This window comes from Pteropus vampyrus, unplaced genomic scaffold (assembly GCF_000151845.1).
Source record: "Pteropus vampyrus isolate Shadow unplaced genomic scaffold, Pvam_2.0 Scaffold110, whole genome shotgun sequence".
Classification (NCBI taxonomy): domain Eukaryota; kingdom Metazoa; phylum Chordata; class Mammalia; order Chiroptera; family Pteropodidae; genus Pteropus; species Pteropus vampyrus.
Genome location: NW_011888891.1, coordinates 2,153,365 through 2,160,351, shown reverse-complemented (window position 1 = coordinate 2,160,351; position 6,987 = coordinate 2,153,365).

Below are 6,987 nucleotides of genomic sequence, written 5' to 3'. Positions count from 1 at the left end.
AACTGATATTTAAGAGATACTTTGTCACATACCGGAGTCCGAAGACGAAGGGCATGTCACACCACAGAGGGCCACACAGGAAAGCACTGGGGTCAGTCATGAGGCGGAGAGAGAGCGGGGAAACTAAGGACAAGAGCCTTTATTGTGCTATTCATGGGAAGGATCAGGCAGAGCAGGGTAAGCGGGCATAGGACTGGCTGGTTTGAAAAATTTCAGTGGACTCTAGGACACAGGGGCTGCCCCAAGTTGTCCGGTACCGGGCCCTGGTACTGGGCCTGGTGATTAGGAAGGGAACAGTGGTGAGATCGATGGATCAGGTGAGAGTTCAAATAAAGGAGGTGTTAGGAGGTGTGGGCTCTGGAATAGTTTGTCTTCGTTTGAAAGACATACTCATAGGCAATCTCTAGGAATTGGCTAACTCCAGGAGGGGCAATCACTCCAAGGTCAGTAAAGACTCTCATGTCAAAACGTCAGAATACAGAAAGCAAAAGACACGATTAATGCACACAACTGCCTTGTTCGGCAAATTCTCCACTCCTTTGCCCCACTCCCACCCCCAAATAAGAAAATAACTCTTTGTCCTTTTGATTGACATTGTTTTTACTTTGCATGACAATTTAGGAAGAAAGACACTTTTAAGATGGCGCTTCCCTTCAAGGACATGGTACACCTCTCCATTTATTCAAGTTTTCTTCTATGACTCAGTAGTTTTGTATTTTCCTTTATAGAAATCCTCACCTTTTTGTTATTGTTATTCTAGATATTTTGCGAGTTTTAATGCTAAAATAAACGGAATTTTTCCGCTATATTTTCTAATTAGTTGTTATTGATATATAGGAACTACATTTTTTACAGTTTTATTGAAATATAACTGAAGTACAATAAATTGCACATATTTAAAGTGAGAATCTGATACACTTGACATTTGCATAGACCCATGAAACCATCACCACAAATGAAACAATGAACATATCTATAACCTGCCAAATTTCCTCATGCCCTTTTGTAACCTCTCCCTCCTAACCCTTCTACTCCATTCCCAGGCAATCGCTGATCGGCTTTCTGTCACTATAGATTTTTGTATTGTGTTAGATTTTTAGCTACTAAATTGTCATTACTTTTCATAGTTTTCCAACTTATTCTTTTGAGTTTTCTAGTACACAAACAGATCATCAATATATAAAAACAATTTATTTTCTCCTTTCCACATTTATATTACTAATCCTAGTTCGTGCATAGTATTTCCAGAACATTGCTCAATCACATTAGGTTTTCATTAGAATGACTACAGTGTTTGGGTTATTGTTTTAATAGAAAATCAGCTATAATCCAGAATCAGTCTTTGAAATGCAGGGAGCAATTTCCATGACTAGGTAGCCTCTTCTTTCTAAACCCGGATCCCTCACTGCCCTGTCTCCTGTCTTGTCATTTTCAGCCCATTTTAATTACTACATTCTGTGTACATATGTTCATTATGGCTTCTCTCAAACTAGAGTATAATTAGTTTTTACCTATCTTTCTCCACTACTAGACTGTGAAACAAAGCAGAAATTGTGTCTTTTTCATCTTATTTGGGCAAAACACCTCACACATGCTACATACTTCATAAATGTTTATTAAGTTGAAGTGAAATACAGTAATGTTTACCTAAGTGCATTACTCTCAAACGTGGATATACATTAGAATCACCTTAGTAAATTAGCTAGGGGGTGAGGGGGGAGAGGGTGGGGAGGAGATCGAAAGAATTATTTTAAAACGGATTTTTTAAAAAATTAGTAAATGAGAAAAAAAATGATGCATTTTCCCATGCTCCATCCCAGACCTCATAAATTAGAATTTCTGATGCTGGAAGCCTGGAATTTGTATTTTAATAAGTTCCCAGGTGATTATTATTCAGCCAGCCTTTCATGGACTGATGATCAGTTTGGAGAATCTTTGTCTTTAAGAAACAAAGACAACCTGGAGGAAAGCTGCTTTGTATTATAAAATGTCGGTGCTAAAGGAATTCTAAAAATCAATTTCACTACTACCTTTTTCCATGGGTGAAACCTCTGAAAGGGCAAATGCTTTGCCTCAAGCATTTTCGGTCACCCTGGTTAGTCTCAGACAAGAGACTGGGAGCCAGATGATTTGCTTCCACCTTACCATCTTACCACTTGACATCCGGGAACTCCATCCTACCCCTGGCAGAAATAAACATCTCAAGATGTTGGGGAAATTTCAGTCATCCCAGCCTCAGTATGTGTAGCAGTGAGTGGCAGGGACAAACAGGGATGCATGTTGAGAATAACTACTTTTGGAGGGATATGATGACTATAAACTAAACCAAATTTCTCAGCCAAATTGCTTGGATCTGAGATCCAAAATAATTCACTCTTGAGAAAGTTATAAACAAATGTAAAGCCAGACAGCAGGCAATAATTCTTCAGACCACTCCGTCAGATGCATTATTTATAAGGTAGGAAATATATTTTGTGCATTTTTTCTTCGCAGACATTCAATAAAAACTACGAGGCAACAACACAGTTCCCAGTGTTCGGTTTCTCAACGCCATCAGGCTCAGGTCACGTACTGACTGACTCACTCTCTTCCAGACTTGACCCTCCACGGGGGCGTGGCCTCCTTACAACACAGAGAGGAAAAGCAAAGCTCAGAGAGGGAAAGTAACTTGCTAGTGGGCATCAGCAAGGCAGGAAGAAGCTGAGATGAAGATAGCCTTGGGTTCTAAGTAGTACTCTTGCCACCTCAAAGATTGCATGCTACATTTTGTGCACTTTATTCCTGGGAAAGAGGTCTTGGGTTTCATCAGATTTGTAAAGGGGTCCATGCCCCTCAGAGTGTTGAGTCATTTTCCAGAAATGTCTAACTTTCTACTACCCTCTGACCCCCTCTCTCCTCTCATTGCCTCCGTCCAGCCTCCATCACATATTACCTGCGTTCCTGCAACATCCTCCCACATGTCATGCTGGCTCTGGGTGTGATCTCTTCTCCGTGTTGCTGCCAGAGGGCTCTTTCTAAAATGCAAAACTACTCACGTTGCTGCCCTGCCTATAGGACTGCAATGGTGTTTAAAGGCTATCGGGATAAAAACCCAAACTGAATATATCACACAAGGTCCTCCATAATCTGTCTCCCTTCTCTGTCTCACCAGCTTCAAAACTCACTCACTGTTTTGCTGCTTTTCCCAGCCAGACTGTGTACTAGGGCCTCAGCATGGGGGATTTAAACTCACATCTGTTTGGTATCAAAGTACATAGTCTTTAATGACAAAGCTATGTCTCATACTAATGAGGAAGGCCCCTTCACCTCTGTCTTGACTCTCAATACATACTCCTTGCGCTTTCTAAACCCACTGAAGACCCACCCACTCTGTCGATATACATAAGCTCTCCCGAGCCATAGGAGTCTGTGATTCATTCTAGTATTTAAAACTCAACTACCATGTGTTAAGTGCCAGTTTTGCCCCAGCCAATGTGCCAAGTACTCTGGTACAAGCAGGAATAAAACACAGACCCAATCGTTAACCATGAGGGAAATGCAAGACAAAAAAACACCACTTCACACACACTAGGATGGCTATAATAATAGTAAGAAGAAGATAGATAATAATAAGTCTTGGTGGCAATGTAGAGAAATTGGAAACCTCACACACTGCTATGAAAATGTAAAATGATGCTGCTGCTGCTTTGGAAAACAGTCTGACCGTCCTTCAAATGATTAAACGGAGTTACCATATAACCCAGCAATCCCACTCCTAGATATCTACCCAAGAAAAATGAAAATGTATGTCTGTCCACACGAACACTTGCACATGAATGTTCATGGCAGCATTATTCCTGATAACCAAAAAGTAGAAACAACCCAAATGTCTCCAAACTGATGAATAAATAGATGGATTATATCCATTCGATAGGATATTATTCAGCTATAAAAAAGGAATGAAGTATTGATACATCTTACAACATATGTGGACCTTGACATTATATTAAGTGAAAGAAGTCAGACACAAAGTTCCATGTACGTGAAATATCCAGAATAGGCAAATCTATAGACAGAAGGCAGATAATGGTGGCCCAAGGCTGGGGCTACAGGTGGGGTGGTTATTAGGCAGAAATGAGGAGTGACTATTAATGGGTATGGGGTTTCTTTTGGAGATGACAAAAATGTTCTAAAATTGATTGTAACGATGGCTGCACAACTGTGAATATACCAAAAAAACACTGAAGTGTACACTTGATCAATTGCCTGACATATAATGATATCTCAATAAAATGGTTATTATTAAAACGACCACAAAACGCAGCACCTACTCTCAATGAGCCCTTAGTCTAGGCAGCCCTCTAGAGTGACAAATCTGTCCTGGTTTTCCTGGGACTTTTCTAGCTTTAGTACTGAAATTTCCACATCCAGGGAAGCCTCCAAGTCTCAGACAAACCAGGAATTGCAGCTGCTGTCCTGGGATCCCTACCCACCCACCCCAGCATGAACTGCACGGGCAGAAGACACAGCAAACTCCCACCTTAGGTCCTGGTGCTCTGAAGCCAGATGTAGAAAACGACACCTACAAGAAGAAGGTGGGAAGCAAGTAGGCAATTCTCTCTGGGCAGGGGCCGGGGGTTATTTTTCCTGGACCTGGGCTAACAGAGCCGAGCCCACAGGACACTGGTCACTCAGAGTAAGTTCGTGGCCAGAGCAGGTACCACCCCGCCCCAGTCCCAGGTCCCTCGGGAGCTGACATAACTGAAAGTGCAGGGCAGCTGGACCGTACCCTGGGTTTTGTTTTTCAAGCTCACACAATGGTTTCTAACCCACGCTCTTCCTACAAGAACTTCCCTCCCGCCCAAAGTGCCGCCAACACCGCTGTGAGCCTTGGAGTGGCTCTGCTAAGCAGCCTGGCTGGGAGGCTTTCCAGGGAGCAAGTCTGAGAGGCTAACGGTGGATGGTCTCTCTAAAGCCCTTGTAATCATCTCCCATTTTTATGATCCAATTCCAATGTAGCAAATAGCCCAGCCTAGCCGAGTTCCTCAATTGCCCCTGAGGCTGACAAGGAGGATAACTGAATAGTCTTATCGGCCAGGAGATAAAGTATGGGCCATAGATCAGGGAGTCCATCCCCTGCTTCTTAGCCCTGAGCCTACTGGAACGAGAATTACTTTCCCAAAATGAGGTTGCTGTTCCTCTGTCACCCTTCAGCAACCAGTTTTCCCAACTAATCTCACATTCTCTTGCTATAGCTACAGGTAATTCCCTCTAAATAGGCTTAGTACCATAGGGGGTATACAACATTTATTGTGGCTCCACTATGGGCAAGAAATTATAACAGACACTTAAAAGACAGCTCACAGTTTACTCTCCACACAACAGCCAGAACTGTTTTTAAAATGTTAGTCAGATACTGTCGTAGGCCTGCTGAAAACCCTACAGGGGCTTCCCACAACCTTTAGAATAGAAATCTCCCTCTCCACGGCCTGGAAGGCCCTGAACGACCCCAGCCCTGGCTGCAGCCCCAGCCTCACATCTGATCGCCTTCCCTCCCTCCCTCCATCCCACCACCCTGGACTGTGCTCTTCAAACACCAGGCAAGTTCTTGCTTCTGGACCTTTGTACACGCTGCCCTTTGACCTGGAATGCTGTTCCCCCAGGTATCCCTGCATCTCTCTCCTTACTTCTTTTGTGTCCCTACTCAAACGTCGCCTCCCGGACGAGGGTGTCCCTGACCATCCTATTAAATAAAATAGCATCCTTCCATTGTTCTCTATCCCTTTACACCGTTTTATTTTTCTTCATTGTGTTCATCCCTATGTTAAATATTTGTTTATTTGTCTACTTCCTTTCGATAGGACCTAAGGTCCGTGAGAGCAGAGACACTATCTGTTTTGCTCACTGCTGTAACCCCAGGACCTAGAATAATGCCTGATATATGACAGGTGCTCAGATAACATTTCTTAAAGGACCACTGTCCTTTTATGAGCTGGTAATCGCTATACCTCCATTTCACAGGTAGGAAATGAGGTGCGTAAAGATTATGCTACCAGTCTAAAATCAAGTGGCAGATACAGAACATGAACCAAAATCCCTCTAAAGCCCAAACCTATGTTCTTTCAATTATAACACATTGCCTGACTTCTGAAACACAGTCCTTTATGGAACTGTGTGGGCAGGGAACTTTAAAAGGGAAGAGACTCCTCAGAGAAATAAGGAACCTGCCATCCTCCTTCTCCACCTCCAGTTCTCAGTTGATGTTTTGTGACATTGAAGCTGGGGCAATACCATCTAGAAACATTTATTTCTTGATTCTGAAGCCAAGCATGCTGTAAGTGCAGTATCGAGTCAATCCCATCCTAGAATTGAAGATGCTGGTGACAAGAAAAAGTTACAGCAAATCTCAAGGTGACAGCACTTATACCATTTAGGGCTTAAATCTTTTCGAAGAGAAGGCTGGAAAGTAATGGCGAAATGAACAAACCATTAGTATAAACACAACCAAAGAAAGTCAGTTCATGGCCTAAAATGAAAGTTCAAAGAAGTTCCAGAAAATTAATCAGCTATTAATTACACAGAGCAGTGAACACTGGGTGAGTGTTTCATAGAGGATTGAGAGCATGGAGAGTATAAAGATCTGAGAGTTCAACTAGACCAGAAATTAGCCAACTTTTTCTATAAAGGGCTGGATAGTAACTATTTTAGGCATGCAAGCTACACCGTCTCTGCAATTACTCAGCTCCGCTATTGGAGCACACAGGAAGACACAGACAACATGTAAACAAATTAGTGTGGCTACGTTCCAATTAAACTTTACTCACGAGAACAGGTGGTGGGCAAGATTTGGCACATGGGCTGTAGTTTGCCAACTACTAACCTAGATCGATGTGCTTCTGTGACAAATGAAGAAACTAAGACCTAGAGAGTGAAATGATTGTCACAGTCAGCTTTGAAACAGGGAAAAGAGTTAGAGAGTCATTAAGCATTCATTCGAAAAATATTTAT